Source organism: Vombatus ursinus, unplaced genomic scaffold (genome assembly GCF_900497805.2).
Source record: "Vombatus ursinus unplaced genomic scaffold, bare-nosed wombat genome assembly UNPS02014774.1, whole genome shotgun sequence".
Classification (NCBI taxonomy): Eukaryota; Metazoa; Chordata; class Mammalia; order Diprotodontia; family Vombatidae; genus Vombatus; species Vombatus ursinus.
The window spans coordinates 12,029,337-12,052,773 of NW_020954552.1; positions in this window are offsets into that span (position 1 = coordinate 12,029,337).

Below are 23,437 nucleotides of genomic sequence, written 5' to 3' on the forward strand. Positions count from 1 at the left end.
TCCTGAATGCTTATCTGGTTGGCACAGATAAACAATTTATATCAAGGTACAGCTATTGCTCTCCAACATGGTTCTATCTTGTTGACCACTAGGTGCTATTAGGTTATGTATGTGGCATTCCAAGTAATGTATTTCTTTCCCTACCTGCAATTATAATAAGCAGATTATGCAAAGACAGCAGAATTATAATTGAAATCTCAGCTAATTGACAGGAAAATAGGATGTGAAATTGGACTGATGATTTAAATTGGTAGAGTGACCTTCCAGCATCCCTGGGGGAAGAGTCCCAGAATGGTGATTTTTCTTTCTTGTGAATAATTAAGTGATGTGATGAGTTTCTTAGACTTTAGAATCAGACTAAGAATGTCTGTCTTTGGTTCTGGCCTACCCTTCAGGGATTCTGGTTAGGAAGGTCCAGTACTATGATAATCATATTCTTCAGGGAATAGCCTAATTATAGAATAAAGCTTTGGGCATGTGTAAAAATATATACTTCTTTTGACATGTCAAATGGCAGAATCCTTGCCATAGGAGCAAAATATTGTTAGCTAGATGGCTTAAAGACTCAAGAGATACTCAGGATTGTATCATAAAGAAAATAAGCCAATTCAAAATATTTGGCAGAAGAGAGAGATGAAAGGAATGTACTAACAAATGTGACAAAGCAGCTTTAAGTATATTGAAGTTAATTGCTTCTTATATTTATTAAGAAATGAAGGACAAAGGTTTTACCAGCTGATAGAAAGTAACATTTCTCTAAATATATGTTTTATTTACTTCTACACTGTCTTACCCTGGCAAAGCAGACTGTATAAGTATCTAATTAAAATCCAAAATATCAATGCTTTCAAGAAAATAGAGATTCTATGAATTGCCAAATTGAAACATGGCTTTATGCTGTTCTGTAAGCTACAGTTCTGTTGTAGCCTTGTCTGACAACTATTCCATTTGGTTAGGATATGATACATTCTGAGTAGAGATAGAATCTTGTACTATTTTGACCTTTTCAATATTCTGCACTTTAATTGGTTGGCTATTCTACATCTTCCCTACAGGTTACTGGGGCAGTAAGCAAGGGAGAAATACAATGAGTAGCCAATCAAATCATAGAACATTGAAAAGGTCAAAGCTGTGGAGCAGAATTCTATAATTGACAGAATATATGAGACATTAAAATTCTACCACCTCATTCTTATGACAAAGACTGTAATGAAAGAGAAAATGGCACCACATAAATCTATTCATATGACAATCATTGTTCTGAGAATTGAGAACATAATTTAACACATTGCCATTACAATTTTAAAAATTGCATTATTGTGGTATTCCATGGATTGTGTAGTGGAGTTAAACTACACATAGTCAGCAGAATAAAATGTCTAACAAAGGATATTCAATCTACAACAGAATGATTTATTAATCTTAAATTTAAATAGGCCTACATTTATGAAAATCTGGATACACATTTTTGGCATACAGAACACATTTCTGGTCCTGCATTAAACTTAGTTGAAGAACTTGGGGGAAAAAAAGTTGTTTCTCATTTTAGATTCTCCACAAATATTAAGAGAAAAAAATATTTCCCATTTTCTTGGGAGCTGGCCTCACTGTCCATGACAAAGACTCAGAAATACCTAAGACAAATTATAAAGTCAGAAGCAGGAAATGTTCTACATCTGGTCTTTAGTCCATTATTGAGGCAGAGAGGCTTACACATAGAATTGGCCTAAAAGTCATTTGTCAGATGTTACTTCTCAGACCAATTTTTCCCCTATCTTTTCTATATGTTGAAGGGAGAAGGGGAGTGATTATGAAAGAGAAGGTACAGTCAGTCAATCACTGATTAATGCACCAGGTATTGTGTTAGACAGTGGAAATACAAAAACTAAGATTAAGTAGTTCCTGGTCTAAATTCAACAAGGTAACAACAAACATTTATTTACTCCCTATATGTCAGGCTGTGTACTAAAGACTAATAGTACAAATATAAATAAAAAGAGAATCTCATTCCTCAAGGAACTTACATTCTAATGGGGCAAGACAACATATAAAAGAAAGTTCTGAAGAGGGGTGGATGGAGTCTCCTACTCAGGGCCATGAGGGAGAAAAATGTACAGAGTCAACAGCTGGACACAGAAAAAAATGAAGGAATAAATGAAGGAGTAAAATCTGAAAGAGCTAACATTCTATCAGGGGAAACAACACATATGTATATACATTTATACCTACACAAACAATATCTACAAAGTAATTTGGGAGAGGAGCTGACACTGGTAGCCAAGGAGAACTGGAAAGGAAGTAACTTACCCCTTCTTCTATTAAATACAGTTCTAAAAATTTAGAACATTGTGAATGTGATGAAGGTAAAGTCCCAACATCTGAAAGATCTGAGTTTGTACATCTTGCTTATTGTAGTAACACTTGAAGAATTTCTATATAAGTAGATGAGCTCTGATCTATGCTCTCTTTGCTTTTCATTTCAAGTGTCTGTTGGCTTCATAACAGATATTTCTGTGATCTGTTAAGATGATATACTAGGGAGACAGGGATCCATACTTAGCCATTTCCCTTTTACCATATGCCACTGCGGAGTTTCAAAATTGACACAACTTTCTCACTCAGAAGTTTCATTACATACCTCAATTGATTATCTTTACCAAAAAATGTTTATAGTATTGCAGAAAAGGATAAAAAATGTAGTGACATAGGTTAACAACACTCAAAATATAATATCCTAGCACTGCCGTTTTCTATATGTATAACCCTAGGTAAGTTGCTTCATCTGTGGGACTCAGTTTTTATGCGTGTAAAATCAGGACATTGGACAGATGACTTCTGAGATCTCTTTAAACCCATAGTCCTATGTTTGGTATTATATACAGAAAACAATATCATTTTAGACCTTTTTTATAAAACTATCAACATCTTTAGGAAAACACAACGGCAACCTGATCAGTATTTTAAATGAGCAGACCACAGAGATGTCGAAATCTACACTCAGTCCAGGAACATTAGAACTTGAAGACATCTTGGAAACAATCTAGTCCTTAAGAACTTAAAAATAAACAACAGCCACAACAATAACAAAAAGTGAATCTTGTATAGTTTTAATGATCAAGCTTGGGCTCATAGAAGAGTAGAGAAAATGTGCAGGTGAGGGATTACAGATCTTGTCAGAAAATTAACATGTGGTTTAATTTTGCTGATGTTTTCTTTTTTCTTTCATTTTTTTTCATTTTTCTTATAATAGATGGCTCACTCAGGAAGAGAAAATGGAAGGATATATTCAGAAATGAATGTGATATGAGAGGATTCTGAGAAGATGGTGCAATAAGGCTGGAAATCACCTGACTCTCCTAAATTTTCTCACAAGTAATTTAAAATAATACCTCAAAGTGAACTTTAGAGCAGTAGAAATAATTAAAAGTCAGAGTAAAGCAGTTGTCCAGCTAGCAGTACTTGGGAGGACTTTAGAAAAGACCTAAATTCCCCCAGTGGTAGGTCTGGCCTGACTGAAATGTAGATAAGTCCTGGGAGATACCATCTAATCAACAAACAACAATCCCTGGGGGCAGCTGTGTCTCAGGCAACCTTAGCTTCAGAAACTTTTACCCTATGGACAGGGTGGGAGTCAGATGATCGGGGAAGATTCCAAGGCCCTTCACTGGTGTTGGACACAGGGCCCAGGTACATTGACCAGAGCTTGTCCCAGGATGTGGCTGTGGGCAAGGAGGGATGAATTCATGCTAGTGGCCCTGATGACTGTGGTCACTAGCAGGAGAGTGGCATACCTGGTTTTGATTCCAGGGGTGAGGGGTGAGTTAAAGCTTGCAGCCCCTGGAGGAGTCACAGGGAGAAAGTGCATTTGCAGTGATAGTGTTGCTGGGGCATGGTTGAGGCTTAGGTCAGAGAGGAGTACCTAAGGTCAGGCCCCCAGAAAGCTCAGAAAATAACAGGACAAAAAAGTCTGAAGCCTGAGACATTATCCATCACATTTTGGGACTAGAGCCTGACTCTAATATAAAGTTAACAGTCAAAAAAATAAGCTGCTTTAAAAAAAAAAAGAATAAGCAAAAGAAGAAGAACCCAATCATAAAAAGCTACTATGATGATAGAGAAGATCTAGGTTCAAACTCAGAAAACAATGAAGGCAAAACAACTACTCTAAAGTTTCAAAGAAAAATGTAAAATGATCACAAATCCAAAATGAATTCTTAGAAGAGCTTAAAAAAGACTTTAAAAAACAAATAAGAGAATTTGAGGAAAACTTAAGAAAAAAAAATGAGTAATGCAAGAAAATCAAGACAATTATGAAAAGACAGTCAACCAACTGGAAAAAGAAATCCAAAATGATTCCTTACAAATTAGAGTTGAGTAATGGGAAGCTATGACTTCATAAGACACCAAGAAGAATAAAACAAAACAAAAATAATTTAAAAGTAGAAGAAAAGGTGAATATTTCATTACAAAAACAACTGATCTAGAAAACAAATCAAGGAGAGACATCATAAGAATTGTTGGACTACCTGAAAGCTCTGATCAAAAAAGAGTCTAGATGCCATACCTAAAAAAAAAAGTAACAAAAATAAATTAAATTAAATTTTTCAAAAATAATTGAGTGTGATGTGATCATAAAAGATTTCTATAAAAATCGGGTTTAAAATGAAAAGTCTACCTCTCTCACCTCATTTTACACATGATGAAATACAGGCCAAGAGAAAGAAATCATCTTGCCAATGGTCAAATAGCAAATTAGTGGTTTATCCATTTTTCTCCCAGTCTTGTTCCTGACTTTCTGGATTTTAAAACCATGCCCCCTCTACTACTGGCTCACCTTGGAACTTCCTTCAGCACCTGGGGCCCCTTCACTCAGGAACAGTCTACTATCCCTACTGCCTATTCACTGTGGAATATCCTTCTGTAAGACTCACTGTCCCCTTTCTCTCACTGGTGCCTCCTTTAGCTTTCATTTTGTGGAAGGACCCAGGTTGGTTTGCCTTAATTCTCTTCTTGGCTATTTTCCTGACTTTCATGACTTCAAAACCATGCCTGGTACCATTATCACCTCTACCCTACTTTTCAGTCTGTTTTATGTATCTTTCCCCATTAGAATGTAAGCTCCTTGGGGATAGGGACTGTATTTCTTTTTTGCTTGTATTTCCATTCCCAGTGCTTAGCACACTGCCTGACACTTAGTAAGCAATTAATAAATACTTGTTTGTTTCCTCCCTTCCTTCTTCTTTTCTTCCCTCCATGCCTTCCATCCTCTCTTCCTTTTTTTACTTCCTCCTTTCTCATTTCTCTCTTCCTTCTCTTATTCTTTCTTTTGTTCCTTCTTTCTTTCCTTTCTCTCTTCTTTCCTCCTTTTCTTTCATTCTTTCTGTTTTCCTTCTTTCCTTCCTTAATCATTTTCTTCTTTTCTTCCCTCTTCCTTTTTCTCCTTGTCTTCTTTCTCTCCTTCTTTACTTCCTTTCTCACTTCATCTTTCCTTCATTCATTCCATCTTTTCTTCTTTATTGTAACCAGTCTTTGCTTAAGAATATGGAATGGAAATCACTGTATGATGCTTTCAAGGACAGGATAAAGAAATAAAAGGGGTAACAAACTGTTGGGGAGCATTGTCCCATATTCCTCCTCTGATGGAAGACTGTATTATAAGACTCTTAATCCTTTGGAATTTTGCAACTGGAAGAAAAGAAGAAAGGATTCATCAACAATGAGACACAGATCTTCAACAGTCAAGTCTAATTCATTATATCAGCAAATAAACACCTCAGTTGCAACACCTAATCTCCCTTCATTGACTATAGAAAACAAAATAGAGGAGTCATAATCCTTTTGGAGAGGTGTGTGTGAGGGCAGTGTTTGGCTAATGGAGGTGTGAAAAGGGCTTAAGGGCAAGATTCTGGAAAGGGGAAAAAAAGCACTAATAAAAATACATGTATAGAAACCTCAGAAATATTTTCAACAATGTGGTTAAACTAGGGCCTTGTGACTCACTATCTGAAGCCATGGCTTCATGTTCAATAATAAGCTTTATATTTGATACTATTCAGGGATGTTTCTGACAGTAACAAAAGAAGGAGGGAGCTATTTTGTTTTGTTTAAAGAAAAGGGAAATGGTAGGCTTACTTCCAACATATAAAAATGAAGTAGGATTTGTTACATATGAGAGAAATATCTGAACTGTTTCAAAAGGAAATTACAAGAAAACAAATCAGAAAGAAAAAATAAGGTAGAGGAAAGGAGGGAGGAAGAGAGACATTGAAAGAAGAGGACGGGTGGAATATAAACATAACAATGAAATCAATTAGGAGAGGATTTGCATAATTCATACTGTCCAAGGAAGCTAAGGGCTTCTGCATAAGAGACATAGAAAATAATTCATAAAGTATCATTATTAAAAATAAAGATTGCATTCTTAAAAATCTTCAACTTAACCAATATTTATAGATAAAACTTAGAAAGTTTCAGCTCATATCTCAAGATAGCACTTAGCAGAAGCAAAGAGGAATAGAAAGTATAAATTATTTTATTTTTAATGAAAATAATGACTATATTGTTTAATGACATAATAACTTTATTTATTAAAATAAAAACTAAAATATCAATATATTAATAAGAAGGCATGAGATGGACCTGGGATTTCATCAGTATAGAGAACTCCCAGATGAGGAAATTCCCTCTTCGACAAATTCAGAGAATTATCTTTTGTGATAGATAGTCTTACAGAATTGCTAGGGCACTGAGAACTTAAATGACTTGTCCAAGGAAACACAGCCAGTAAATGTCAGGAACTAGACTTCAAATGATCTCTTCCTTACTCTGAGGCATGCTTTCAATCCACTATACTATACTGTTATGAATCAGTCAATCAACAAGAATTTAAGTGTCTATTATGTACCTGGAGCTATTGTGAAATAATAGATTTTTTTTTGATGGATCAGTCAAAGAAAAGGTTATATCTTTAACTCCCACAACCATTTGTTTAATGAACGAAATCTCTTTCAGACAGATTTGAGTGAGAGCAGATGGTTAGAAACAGTAAGTAAAAGACTTTCTCTTAGCTCAGTGATTTGGTAGGAGAAGGAAAAGGGAGCACGGTATGAAAATGAATGGAACGGCTAATGCTGGTACTCAAAAAAATCAGTTCAGGTCCTAAATGAAAATAAATCTTTGAAGCAGATGGTATACTCTAACCCCCCATTTCTTGTTATACACATGATTTATTCTCCCAGTAAAATGTAATCCCTTTCAGGGCAGGATTTTTTTTTTTATGTTGTATATCAGTAGGTCCTGGAATATTTTACACATAGTTAATATTTAATCAATGCTTATTGAATTGAATAATATTGAATCACAGAGATACTAAGGCCATCCCTTGCCTTAAAATTTGGATATTTTTTGTAAGATACTTGAAAAATCTATCCTACTTTTAAATGTACTTGGAATCCTACCATATACAATAATCCAGTTCAATTTTAAATAATGCACATTATCAGGAATATCTCCCTAGATACACCTTATGCTGTCATGTTGGATTGTTTTCTCACAATTTTATATTAGGAGAGAGAAGAACTGTTCAAGGATATAAGTATAACAACATTTCATAAACTGGAAGACCATTATTGAATCACTTTTCAGTTTTCTTTTCTCTGGCACAAATAATTATTTAACCTTTTCCACATACCTTATGCCCAACTTTTAATCATAGTTTTAATGGAACATAATCTCAAAATTCTTAATAATTCTTCTAAATTGGACAGTCTAGTTGGAAATAATTCTACATAATGGGCAATTGCTTCTCATAGGAGAAAACACAAAATTCTATGCATAGACTATTTTTAATAATGGCAAAAACATGATTTGGAAAGGAATGAATTGATGGGTGAAGACATAGATAACAATTTTTATGTAAAATTCAGACTAGTTTGAAGAAATATTGGGGGGATTACTTTGTTATATTTTGCTTTCTTAATAAAATAGGATCTTTCTGACCCAAATTATTTGTTCAGGGCTAGGCAAAATATCTTAGAAATTCTTGGATCTTATGGTGATTTTCTTACATGTATTCTTAAGTAAATTCAAGAAGACTTACTTCTGACCCTGGGCAAGTCACTTAACCCCAATTGACTAAAAATAAATAAATAAATAAGTAAACAAACAAACAAGCAAATAAACAAATACATACATACATACATACATACATGAATGAATAAATGAATAAATAGATAAATAAATAAATATTAAATAGATAGATACATAAATAAATAAATAACTGAAAGAAGAAGGCTTACTTCTGTGGCAGATGACCACTATCCAAAGGTGATATGCAGTGAATAATAGAGAGTCAAATTTAGAATCATAGAAACACATTAGTAGAAGAGGTTAGAAATCATCTAGTCCAACACCTTCATTTTACAGATGAGTAAACAGATCTCAGGAACAATAAATGATTCACTTAAAGTCATTTAGCTAGTTAATGGTAGAGCTAGCACAAAATCCAAGTTTCCTGATTTGATATCCAATATTCTTTCCCCTAAAACAGACTGCACTACTTAGAAGAATAGTCAAAGGTCTTTGAAATTGAACAGATCCCTGCTGTGTGACCTCAGGTAAGGTGTTTAATTCCTCTCAGGTTCAGTTTACTAATCTATAAAATAAGAATAATAATAGCAACCCACAGGTTTTTTTGTGATAACTCACATTCCTCTTGATCTCACTTATCTTACAGAATTTTAGTCCATAGAATCCTCTCTGTCTTTTCTCTGAACTCTTTGATAAATCTTAGGGGGTCAGACTATGACTGATTTGCTTTGCTCTCTCTATCATAAACTCTAAGAAGAACTGGTTGCTTTTCCTCTCCCTAACATTTTCAACATTCTCATCTGAAAAGTAATTCCTCCCTGTGGAGAAGAATCATATCTACAGGGCAATTTCTACCATCCTTGAAATCACCAATACTAACACTTCTAGGCTGGTAAGCCACAAAGACCCAGGAATAGCCCTAGACCACTGTACATTCTTCCAGCCTGGGCTACACAATCATGAAATGGGATCACAACCCTTGTGGAGATACAACTTACCAACTACCTCCACAATAGCTTTAGCCTTTGCCTCCTCAGACACCACAGTTATTTAAGACACACTAAAGCCCTTGCCATGCTCAAGTAATTTGACATCATCAATGGATGTGGTTTTCTGCATAGAAATGACATTATAGAATCATTACCAGCTGTTGAGCCACTGCACACGCAGGACCATTGGGCCTTTCAATCTAACATAGCTGAAACCTCCTTTATGTGTGGTCTCCTGTTATTAGAAAGTAAAGTTTTTGAGAGCAGAGACTATTTTGCTTTTCTATTTGTATCCCCAATATTTTGCATACAGTAAGTGATTAATAAATGCTTCTTATTTCATTCATTCATTCATTTTGATCCCTCAAGAATTTGGAGCATGAAATTATAATGAACACAAATCAAGAAATTATTAGTACCTCTGCTTTAGACAGGAGGAGAATCCCAGTGATATTGAAATAATAGATGTCATCCACCAAGTCAAGAAAAGTTAACAAATATTTATTATGCATTGTTATATGCCAGGCACTGTGATAAGGAACATTACTATTATCATATTTCATCTCTGGGTTATAATCTATTTCCCAAACTCCTTATCCTTTTTTGCAGTTAGTCTATGCTATATTCTAACATCATTTCTATTTTTGCTTCCATTCATCTTGAACAAATACATTTACTCTTGTTCTTAGATTGGAGTATAAAATGCTAATAAGACCCACTTATATTTTTTTTCTTCCAAATGAAGTAGATGCATTTCAGTGCCAATATCATTCCAAGAATTAGTCTTAGGGGGCATCTAGGTGGCACAGTGAACAGAGCACCAGCCCTAGAGTCAGGAGGACCTGAGTTCAAATCTGGCCTCAGACTCCTAACACTTACTAACTCTATGATTCTAGGCAAGTCACTTAACCCCAATTGCCTCACCAAAAAACAAAAAACAAAACAAAAGAAAACAAAAAGAATTAGTTTTAGCCTAGAAAATCTCATTAATAACAGGAGGGTCAAACTTGTTTGAACTTCTGTACAAATTTTTATGCTTTGGGTTGTCTAGTTGATCTTGTTTTTTGGCTATACTGTGTGCATTTGCATGTAGACACCTGTGACCATGAAACTTGTTAATGATTTCTTTCATGGATTTTATATTCTATTAAATATTGAGTGTTTCTACTGTTGCCTTCTTCCTACATTTCAGTTTCTATGGTATCTAGACTGGTGTGTGTGTGTGTGAATATATATACATATGTATGTATGTATGTGTGTATATATATATACATATATATATATATGTATATATATATTAGTAGTTTTCTTCCATTTTCCTTTCAATAAAAAGCATATTTGGTAAGATTTGTAAGATTCTAGGCAAAGTAATGCTTACCAGACATTTTTAAAAACAGCCTATTAATAGCTAGGAGTCTCCCATTTGCTTGTTTTCATGTTTTCATGATTTCTAACAGCACAATAGTATTTTATCACAAGCATACACCAAAACTTATTGTCTAATTGTTCTATAATTGATGAGTTTCCCCTCTATTTCCCATTCCTTGCCACCACAAAAAAAAGAACTTCTATAAACTTTTTGTACATATGGGTTATTTTCCTTTTCCTTTGAACTCTTTGGGATACAGATCTAGTAGCAATAGTATTGGGTCAAAGAGTATGTATAGTTTTATAGCCATTTGGTCATAGGTACAAATTGCTTTGCAGAATAACTGTATTATTTCACAGCTTCACAATTAGTGAATTAATGTCCCTATTTTCCCACATCCTCTCCAGCATTTGTTATTTACCTGTTCTGTCATGTTAGCCAATCTGATAGGTATGAAGTGATACCAAAAGTTGTTTTAATTTGCATTTCTCCCATTATGTTATTTAAAGCATTTTTCATACGATTGACAGCTTTTATTTCTTTTTAAAACTGCCTGCTTATATCCTTTGACCACTTAGCAGTTTGTGAATGACTTTTATTTTGAAAAATGTTTATATATTTTCTTAAATATTTCCCAATCATGTTTTAAAAAATAACATTCATTTTAAAAAGTTGAGTTCAAAATTCTTTTTCTCTCTCCTCATACCTCCCCCATTCTTTGAGAGGGCAAACAATATGATATTGATTATATATATGAAATCATGCAAAACATATTTACATATTAGCCATGTTGCAAAAGAACACATGCAAACATATGCAAAACTATATATATGTAGATGAAGTGAAAAAAGTTTGTTTTAGTCCACACTCACACTTCATCAGGTCACTCTCTGTAAGTGGATAGCATTTTTCATGCTGGGTCATTTGGAATTGTATTGGATCACTGTCAGAGTAGCTAAGTCTTTCACAGTCTTTCATCTTTATAATATTGCTATTTCTGTGCGTAATGTTGTCCTGGTTCTATGTACTTCACTTTACATCAGTTCATGTTAGTCTTCACAGGTTTTTCTGAAAGCATCTTCCTCATCATTTCTTATTGTACAATAATATTCCATTCTAATCATATACCACAACTTGTTCAACCATTCCTCAATTGATGGGCATCACCTCAATTTTGAAGTCATTCCCACCACAAAAAGAGCAGCTATAAATATTTTTTTATATAAATAGAGCCCTTTCCCTTTTCTTTGATATCTTTGAAATACCCACCCAGTAGTAGCATTGCTGGATTAAAGGGTGTGCACAGTTTTTCTAGCCCTATGTGTGCAGTTCCAAATTGTTCTTCAGAATGGGTGGATAAGTTCACAATCCTAACAATGGTGCATTAGTGTCCCAATTTTCCCACCTTACTTCTAGAATTTATTATTTATTTTTTATTTTTTTTTTGTTAAGTTAGCCATTTTGATTATCTATCAGTCTACAATTATATTTCTATTTTTGTTCTCCCTGTTTTAGGTATCAAAACTATATTTATGTCATAAAAGGAATATGATAGAATTATTTCTTTACCTGTTTTTAGAAACTTCATATAATATTAGGATTAATTGTTCATTAAATGTTTGGTAAAATTAACCTATAAATCCGTCCGGTCTTAGGGATTTTCCTAAGAGAGCTCACTGATGAGATAACTTGTTCAATTTCTCTTCTAATATATGGTTATTTAAGTTTAATTTACTCTACTTCCTCTTCTGTTAATCTGGGAAATTTATATTTTTATAAATATTCATTCATTTAATTTAAATTTTCAGTTTACTGACACTTTTGGACAAAATAGCTTCTAATAATTGCTTTAACTTCATCTTTATTGGTGGTATATTCACTCTTCATTTATGACACTGTAATTTATTTTTCATGTTTTTTTTTAATTAAATTTGCCAGCGGCTTATCTATTTAATTGTTTTTTCATCAATCAGCTCATAATTTATTAATTTTTTTCTTTCAATTTTATTAATCTCTCCCTTAATTTTCAGGATTTTCAATTTGGTGATTGAGGATTTCTTTTTATTTGTTCTTTTTATAGTTTTTTTTAGTAGCATTTCCAATTTATTGATTTTTCTCTTTCTTTTATTGATGTACAAATTTAGAGATATTAAAAAATATCCCCCTTAGTACTGCTTTGGCTATATCCTACAAATTTTGGTACATTGTCTCATTGTTGTTACTCTTTTTGATGAAATTGACTTTCTATAATTTGTTCTTTGACCCATTTATTCTTTGAGATTCCATTATTTAGTTTCCAATTAATTTTAATCTGTGTTTACATGGCCCTTTTCTAAATTTCCATTTAATCATATCCAGAGGTCTATTACATCTATCATACCTATCATGCAATTTATTTCCTCAACTTCTTTCTTATTTATTTTACTGTTAGATTTATCTAGCTCTGAGAGGGGAGAGTTGAGGTCCCCTAGTAGTATAGTTTTACTGTTTCCTCCTATAATTCATTAAACTTTTACTTTAAAAATTTGGAAGCTATGTCATTTGATTCATCTTACCCTTTAGTACTGATATTAATTCATTGTATAATATAATAATTGTAATTGTATAATATAATAATACTTGTATATATGATTGTATATACAATTGTGTAATATGATAATAATAATTTAGTACTGATATTAATTCATCATCTACAGTAACTTTTAGCAGATATGCTTTCTTTGATTATCCATTTTAAATAGGTCTATTTTTGCTTTTGCTTTTTATGAGGTCATGATTGCTACCACTGCCTTTTGTATTTCACTTGAAACAGAATGGATTCTGCTCCAGACCCTTATTTTAACTCTGTGTATGTCTTTTTCTTTCAAGGGTGTCTTTTGCAAATAACATATTCTTGTATTCTGATTTCTTAGCCATTTTCCTGCCTGCTTCCATTTTATGAGTAAATTCATTTCATTCACATTTTCAGTTATTATTGCTATGTATTTCCATCCATCTCATCATCTTTTGTTTATCCTTTGCTCTTTTTTTTTTCACCCTGTTCCCTAGAACTTTGTTTTGTTTCTGCCCACTGCTTCCTTTAATTTGCACTCCCTCTTATTACTCCTCTCTCTTAACCTTCCTACTTTCCTACTGGGTAAGATGAATTTCTATACCCAACTCTGCATGTGAGTATATTCTTCTGTCTTTGAGACAATTTGGAAGTTCAGATAATGGTAAGTTTCAAGCATTGCCCATTTCCCTCTCTACATTTTCCTTTTCATTGTAAAAAACTCTTCTTTGTATTCTTCTTTTATGTGAGATAATTTCCCCATGCTTCCTTTTTCTTCCCACTTTTCCCAGTATGTTCCTCTTTCTCATCCTTTCCTTTTTTCTTTTGAAGCCATCCCAACATAATAGACTAACACACATTCCCTCTGCCTAGGTAAACTTCTTTTAACTGTCCTAATAATGATAAAGTTCTTAGGAGTTCCATGTATCTTCTTCCCTTTTGGGAATACAAACAATTTAATCTCATCAAATTCCTTATGATTTTTTTTTCATATTTACTTTTTTATGCTTCTCAAGTCCTGTGTTGGAATGTCAAATTTTCTATTCAGTTCTGGTCTTTTAGTCAGTAATAATTGAAAGTATTTTATTTCATTAAATGTTAATTCCATGCCCCTGCCCCATAATACTATACTAACTTTTACTGGGTAGGATATTCTTGTTTATAATCCCACTCTTCTGCCTTCCAGAATATTTTATACCAAACCCTCCATTCCTTTAATGTGGTAGCTATTAAATCTTGTGTGATCCTGACTGTAGTGCCTTGGTATTTGAATTTTTTTTCTGCTTAATTTCAGCATTTTCTCCTTGACCCTGGAGCTCTGAAATTTGACAATAATATGTTTTCAATGTGTATTATTTTTCTTTGAGACTTTGCCTGTAGATATTTTCAAGTCATTGCCTTTTTCTGAGTTTGTGTCTTGAACTTCCCTGTCCCTATAGTAACTTTTTAGGGTCAGGTTCCTTTTGTTGTTGCTTGCTCATTTTTTCTAGCTTATTACTTGATTTTGGATTTTATATTAGATTTGGGCTCTGCTTATTTCAGGGGATGGGGAAATTGTCCCAAACTGCAGGCTTCATGTCCTCCTGTTTTCATAGCTAGTTTTTGGATCCTATAAGTTTTCATTGCTTGTAAAGTGGTATGATCTGGGGAGAGGTGTGGTCACTGCTCTCCTAGTCTAGGCTCTGGTTCTTACCTAGATAGAGCCCCTGCTGTCTTTTGACACAATTATTTTCCTCCATGGAACTGTGATTTGGAACTAGGTGATGGCAATTGAGTAGCCAAATGGTATCTGATCCTGTGCTCAGTGCTATCAGAAAGGCCACTGTAATCTCTTTCTGACTAGGTGTTTAATCCCCTTACTGTCTCTTGGGTGTTGAGTACTCCTAGTACTGCTGCTGCTGTAGCTTCCAAGGGCCAAAACTGGTGTCACTTCTATTGTAGTGCATTACCAACCAGCTCTGACTCTAGTGCTAGAGACTTCTACTCTCTTTCTAAGCCATCCTAGGCAGGAAAAATGATTCATTCTAACTTTTATTGCTTAAGCCACTCTTTTATTGCTTAGAATTTGATTTGATGCATTTTTAAAAATTGTTAAAAAAAAAAGTCATCGCTTTACTCTGCCATCTTTACCCCAATCCCCAAACCAATTTCTCATTTGTATATTTTAATCTATCATATATAAATGAACTAAAATGAAGGTATTGAGTTCAGCTAAAGGACTATTGCAATAAGTTGATAAGAATGTAACTAGATGGGCTGAATAGCCGTAGGCATGGAAAGGAGAGAAAAGATTTGAAAGAGATAACAAAGATTGGATCAATGAGACCCAGTGACTAACTGGACATTGTGAGCATTAAAGAGATGTTCAAATAATACTCTGGACTTTCATCCTAAATTATCATGAGAATAATGGAACCACTATCAGAAGTAGGAAATAATTCAAAAAAGACAAAAAGTTTTAAAGAGAGATAGTGACTTCAGTTTTAGATACAATTAATGTATTTAAAGTAATGCTATCTAAAGCTATAATTTCTAATAGTACATTGGAGATCTATGACTGAACCCCAGGTTAAAAGATGTAAAGATTTAGATTTGTCCATATAGGTGTTAGTTCATTGAATCATAGAATCATAGCCCTGATTCAAACATTAGACAACTAAGACATAGATACGTAAAGTGACTTTCCCAAAGTCACGAAGGTAGTAAGAGGTTTGCTGTGTTCCTCTCAGCCCAGCACTCTACTCATAACACCATATTGCCTCTGCCTTGGACATGGTAGTAATTTAATGTTTGTTTGTTTGTTTGTTTTTTAATTAAATACAGTTAAAGTGAATCAGTAAAGCACCACACTGGATAGCACCACTCAGGAAGACCTGAGTTCAAATGTGACCTCAGATACTTAGTAGCTGTGTGATCTCAGCAAGTCACTTAATTTCTGTCTGCCTAAATTTCCTCAACTGTAAAATTGAGATCATACTAGCACCTACCTCACAGGATTGTATTGAGGATGAAATGAGATATTTGTAAAGTACTTAGCAAATAGTTAGCATTTATTAAGTGCTTGTTCCCTTTTTACTCAGAGGAAGTGATCCCAGTGAAGCAGAAGGTACTTCTGAGGTGTGAGATCCAGGGATTGTTATCTTTTAGGATGAAGAACTTCCTGGGTCATGATGGAAAAATCCAGAGGATTGTAGCTTGATGAGAAATGAAGAGAGATCTGGTCTCCTATCCTTAAATGAATAGCTGCTCCCTAAAAGGATACTTCCTTAAATGGAATGTTTGTGAGGACCTCTCCAAGAACAAATTATAAAAAGAGAAAAATAATCCACAGGCATGGTAGCTTGAGGGGCAAGAGATCTAGGGCTGAAGTGATCTTCTGTGGCATGATGAAGAAGTGGAGGACAGTACAGAATGGTAAGAAATGAAGAGATGGCTGGTCTAGGTGCCCTCCTTTTTGCAGCTAGGGTGTGTTTGAGGCAGAATTCAAGTACAGGTCTCCCAGATTCCAAGTCCAGAACTCTATTCACCTACATAGACCATCAGGCCATATGGTAACCACCTGAACATAAACGTGTAGGACACTGCTCTTGAGAGAACAGAATGAACCCATTGTTTGGCTTATAGAACAGATTATTGATTTAGATACTTTTCTTTTTTCTTTCCACCACCCCAAAGCACTTCATGGAATGTAGAGAACAGTATCTAAATTTTAGACATCTCTATTTTCATATTTTCAGTTCTTTTTATTCAACAATTCTACTATCAGAGTCCTTGACATTAGATACACTGGTATAATCCCTGAAATATGTTTCTGTCTCTTCAAATGTAGCTTTTATTAATGGGGGGAGGGACATGGGCAATCTATATGATATTCTTAATTTATTCAAATAATTTATTGTCAAATTGATTACACAGCAAAAGGCAAGCTTTTCATCAGGCATTTGCAGAGGAAGGAAATTTAGTTTTCTTGCCAAAGTCTGCAGAAGGCACTTTGAAACTCTTTTCCAACACCTAAATTGTTCCAGTATGGCACATAATTATTGTATATAGTCTGCATTATTGATCTGTTTACTTGATAAGTTCAGTCTGACTCTTAGGAAAATCAATTTCCAGTACAACATTGACTTTTTCCATTTCAACCTTCCCCCTCCCCATAGAATAACAAAGAAGATGAAGTAGGCACTGGTAGAAAGCATTCTGAAGCAGGAACTGGCACCCTGAAATCACATTGGAATATGGTTTTAAGTAGATAGTCATTTATATGTGTTATATTCAAAATTACATACACACCTTAAAAAAGTTCAGCATTGAAAAATCCCAACAACTTTCTCTATAAAAGGAAGTGACTGCTTCTCATAGTCTTGCAAGTAACTTATTTTTTGTCAAAATGCATATATTTTGTCAAAATGGAGCAATTAAGGAGCCCAATCAGTTATTGAGATATTGCAAAATCAAACAGACTGTCTCTATCAGCAGAAACCACAGATAAAAATACTTCTTTCTCTTTCAGGACATCCTCAAAAGATAACTGGTTTCAAAGCTGCTAAATGGGGGAAAAATCATCATTCACAGCACCTGGAAGCTTTATTTACAAAATTTAAAGCCACAAGCTAATCTCTAGAACAATAAGGAATAGTTGGACTCAACAGTACATAATAGTTCCGATAAGACTGAAATTAATGTACTTATAGGAAAATGTACTTTATACTGGACAAGCACTTTAATATACACAAAAGTAGGGTCTTTATTGATTTGAAATGATATACACATAATTTAATGTACATTTTCCACACATGTATATAACAATGTGCATGTGTGCATTTATGCAGATATACTACATGTATGCCTGTGTTTTGACCTATGTATATTAATATATCTTGAGATATAGGTACCTACATATGTTTGTGATCTGTAAGTGTATTTCTGTTTATAGTTATATATTTCTAACATGTACACAAGTGTAAATGCTTCTGTATTTATACATATATGTATATGCATGTGTAAAATAGGAAGGGAATAAGCACTCATATAACATCTACTATGTGCCAGACACTGTGATAAGTGTTTTTACAAATATTATCTCATTTGATCACCTCTTGTTATCCCTCCTTTACCACTGAAGAAACTGAAACAAGCAGAGGTTAAATAATTTACTCAGGGTCACACAGCTAGTGAGTGTTTGAGACCAGATCTGAAGTCAGCGTTTCCCAATTCCAAGCCCAGGACTCTATCCACTGTGCTACTAGCTGCTTCTAGATGGTAATATATAATGCACCTATGAGTGTCTATATATGTAGTTATATGCATACATATGTATGTAATTAAATAAATTTATTTATATATGTATACATATGTAAATATTGTTCAATTTAAATTTCCAGAAATAAATGGGGCTACACTTATGGAGTAAATAAATAAATAAATAAATGAACTATGGAACTATCCTCAGTTGGTGATTTTACCTCTTCCTACAACATGACCTTCATTATTATTCCCAGCCAATTATTTATGCTTTTAAAACTGGTAGCAGATTAAGTGTAGTAATTTAACTTCTAACAGATAATAAAATTTATCAAGTACTTATCATAAATCAGTACTTCACAGATATGGGACTTCATTGATATGGAGATCCATTTCCCTTTATTAATATGCTCTAAAATTCTATTGTTCCTTGCCCAGGCTCAGCTAAAGAAGCTCACCAAACAAGTAGGTTTAGCTTTCATAAATGATCTGACTGCAAGAGTTCCTGTAGCTGAACACTACTGAGTGACGAGCCTCTCTGAACTTGCTCTGGTCCCCAGAAAAGATACATTTCTGAGGATTCATGATGAGGATTATACATGAAGCTTTTTAATCTAAGCTGAACCTGATAGAGAAATATTTCCTTCACTGGTCTATTCTTCGAGTGGCCAAAGTCACCTCACACTGTGATGATCAAAGGTCCTTAGTGGATAGAACTCTCATAACTCTTATAAAAAGTGTCCAGGCAATTACTAGAGCATTCCTCTCCCCTCTATGCTCCAGAAAGCACCAGCAGCAGAATGTTGTCATGACTCAGTGGAATGTGCATCAGACAAGTCAGAAGGTTGAGATGATAGTTCTTATCTGGCACTTTCTTACTGTATGAACTCTCTAGGCCTCAGGTTCCTCATTTGTAGAAATTAGAATGATATTCTATAAACTATCTGCTTCTTAAAATGTTTTTAAGAAACAAATGAGATAATGAGTGTAAAAGTGATTCGTAACCATCAAGTTCTATAGAGAGGCATAATATCATAGTGGATAGCACCCTAGACTTGGGTTTAGCAAGAAGAAGATTCAAATCCTACCTCAGGGTTCTAATTCCTATGTGGTCTGAGGCAAGAGATTTAAGATCTCTGGGTTCTAGTTCTCTCATTTATGAAAGAGACAATAATGTCACCTACCTCAAAGGATTGTTGTGCTTGTGTTTATGGCCTTTGGGATGCTGGACAAATCACTTAATCCCCCTTGTTCCTCAGTTTCCTTATTTGTAAAATGAGGGATCCTGACTAGATAATCTCTAAGGTACCTTATATTTATGGATACATAATGACCCTATGGATAATGAAGCCCAAATGAGATAATATATGCATAGTGCATTGTGAATCTTAAAGACCTATAACAATGTGAGCTATTAATGTACTGTGGTACTGTACTGTTATATAATACTATGATCACTATTAATATTAATGTCCACTATTATTATTACAATATGGTGCCCAGATATTTGGTTACCTCAACACTCAAAGTTATTCTGGTGAGTTTATAGAGAAATAAAAGTTTAGAACTAGGTGGGTCCTTGAAGAATATCTAGTCTGGACCCATCATTTTACAGGAGAATGACCTAAAAAGGTGAAGAGATTTGTCTAGTATCATATCATCTAGTTAGTTCATGAGAGAGAAAATAGGCCTAGATAAGGACCATTGAAATGAAAAACAAATTATTTTATAGTAAGAATAAACTAAAACCTTGTAACTAGTTTGTGGTGGTAGTAGTAGCTGTGGTTGTGGTGGTGGTGGTGGTAGTGGTGGTGGTGGAGGTAGTGGTGGTGGTGGTGGTAGTAGTAATAGTAGTAGTAGTAGAATTAGTAGCAGTAGTAGTAGTAGTAGTAGTAACAAAAATCTTTTCAAAGTCCAAACTGTCATCCATTTCATGAAGAGAAAGCAACAGGAAAGTAGAAGCATGCCATCCAGGGTGATAGAAGTATCAGGGATATAACCAATTATTCAATCAATCAAACTAGTATATTAAGCTTCATGGGTTTTCAGACCATGGTGGTAGAATTGAAGGCCTAAAAGAATGGCAAGTTAGACTGTAACAACAATTTCTAAGAATAAGTATATAGAGAAAAAGCATATAAATGTTTGCTAGCTCAATTCAAAACCATAATGATCAGCTTGATGGGAGAAATAGTGGAGTAAAACATCCTGTTTCATATTTTAGTAACATAACAAGGCAAGAACAAGTCAGAAACACCAATGCTCATTTAACCTCTCTCCTCCTCAGTTTCCCCATCAGTAAAATGGGGATAATTATAGCATATAACTCACAGGATTATTGTGAGACTCAAATGAGATACCATATCATCTACCAGAAATGCTTCAGTGCAGATATTGCTAGCTTCCAAAGTAGGTAACTTATACGCTCATATAAAATAGTCGGCACTATTCTATATGTTGGAAATGTGAACACAAATAATGAAACAATTATTAAAATAAATCTTGGTTTGGGCTTCAACTTGATTAATGAGGCAAACTCAGGAAATGAAAGTTAAAAGAATTTTATTCAGCAAACCAAATCAGTGAGCGGTAGGTGTTTGGCCAGAGTTCAAACTGCTACCTGCTTTTATAGTTAGGAGTAAGCAACTTCCTTACAAGGGTAAAAGAATTTTGATGGATACATGTAATTATGAGGAGATAGGATTAGAGCCCCTTCAGCTCCTTCCTCATTACAACATCATGGGAAATGGGATTAGTGAGCATGTCCACTGTCATCTTATGCTGGCTAGCTCCCAAGTATTCAAAGTCTAAGCAATGATTTTAAAATGGAGTCAATCAGACTTACTGGGAACAAGTATCTGACTTTGCACACAACCCCTACTCTCAACATGCTTATATTCTATCATAGAGATAATATATACAAATATGAACATATACAGCATAAATGCCAAATAAATACAAGGTACTACAGCAGACTTTGAACACAGGTCCAGTGGTTTTACTAACAGTGCCAACTAGTTGACTTAAAAGGAATTAAAGAAGCTCAAAGACCCAAATCAATGATAAAATGCCAAATAAAAAGTAATACAAAGGTTTAAGAAATTAAGACATCAGAGGTGAAAAAAAAAGGTCTCCAAAGAAGAAAGATACAGACAAATTTTTGTTGTCTGCCAGTTGCAAAAGTCCAACAAAATGAAAATACAAATTGGGTCAAAGGAGAGACAGGATTACAGCTGCTTAACTTCTCTCAGCCTGTTTCCTAATCTGTAAAATGGGGATAATAATAGCACCTACCTCATAATTATGAGTCTCAAATGAGATAACATGTTAACAATGAGAAATATTTCAGTGCAGATGATGATGATGACTTTCACAGCAAGTGGGTGCTCACAGTACTACAGCAGTAGAACTGGGATTTAAATTCAGGTTCTTAAAACACAGACTTTGTCATGACTTCAAAAGGAATCTATTTTAAGTTGAATTTGCTGTGTTAGCTTCAATATTTTTTTTCTTTTTAAATAAACATTGACTCCTCCACTCCTAACACCACTTCCTCCCACACCAACACCCCCGGCATATATTGACATATACAAGATTTAAGGCTGCCTGGTGTCATCCACAACAAACATATATCTTAAGGCTAATGCCATCCCTCTTAAGATTTTATCCAATTTGTCGTGTCTACATCCTATTTGTATAATTGCATGTTGTCAACCTTATTATATATACTATGAGCTCTTAGAGCAGAGGTGGGAAACCTACTGCCTGAAGGCCACATTTGGCCCTCTAGGTCGTCAAGTGCAGCCCTTTGACTGAATGCAAACTTTACAGAACAAATCCCCTTAATAAAAGGGTTTGTTCTATAAAACTTGGACTCAGGGAAAAGGCCGCACCCAAGAACCTAGAAGGTCACATGTGGCCTTGAGGCTGCAAGTTCCCACCCCTGTCCTAGAAGGACTCTTCTTTGCTTATTTATTTTTTTGTTTATTTTTACCTCTTTATATCTCCAGAACTTAACACAGCACTCAGCACATATTAGGTCTTTAATAAATACTTAATAGCAATTATGACGCTTGTCTTATTATCAGAAAGACCTGGGTTTACATCTGGGCTCTGACATACTTAACTCTGTGGTTGTCAAGGTACTTATGTCAGAATATGTTATAGATAGGTTGCTAAGTTGTATCTGTAGAGGGAGCTTCCATACTTGGGAATTCCTCATATTAATGGAATCACTGATCCAAATCAAAGAATAAATAAATGCATAAATCATAAAATACTCTATTTGACATTTTAGGAGCATAGCTATAGAATTTTAAAACTAATTTTCCTTGAGTGCAAGGGTTCTTAACTTCACATTGTTATTCAGTTATTCATTCATGTTCTAATCTTCATGTCTCCATGGAACACAGCAAGTCAGTGCTATCCTCCACTATCTCCTGAAGTTTGTTCAAGCTCATGTTTCTTGCCCCACTATCTCTACATCCATCCTCTGATGTCCCCTTTTCCTTGTCTTCAATCTTTTGCAACATGAGTGTCTTTTCTAATGAGTCCTGTTTTCTCATTATGTGGATAAAGTATTTAATTTTAGCTTCAGTATTTGACCTTCCAGTGAATATTCCAAAGTAATTTCCTTATGCATTGACTGATTTCATCTCTTTGCTCTAGATGCAAGAATACATGCATAATGCATGTATCTAATATCTATATTTCAATTTGTTTTCTTTGTAATCCTATGTATTTTATATTTTCTAAATTCTGTAAAATGATGCATAGACTTCAGAGGCTGGCAGAAAAAAGCCCAAGAACTCCTACCTAAATTAAGTTTTCACAATTTAATAGGATATCTTTAGCAGAAGTGGAATGATTCTATATGCAGTTATTACTCCTGCATTGTATTGTGGTAACATTATTGACTTGAAGAAAAATTCTCTAGGCTAGAGAAAACTAAACTAAATTGAAAAAAAAAATTAAAGCACTGAATTACAAATCACACTCATGTGTTTATTGTTGTCATGTAATTTTCTGTGTGTTTTTCTATGTGTTGAACAATAATTCTTTCAAGTATTTCCTGCCCCAGGAAGGAACAGAGCTGACAAATATAAATATGAGATATCTTTAGAGATATTCTTGAATGTGTGTGTGTCTGTGTGGAGGGAGAGAGAGAGAGAGAGAGAGAGAGAGAGAGAGAGAGAGAGA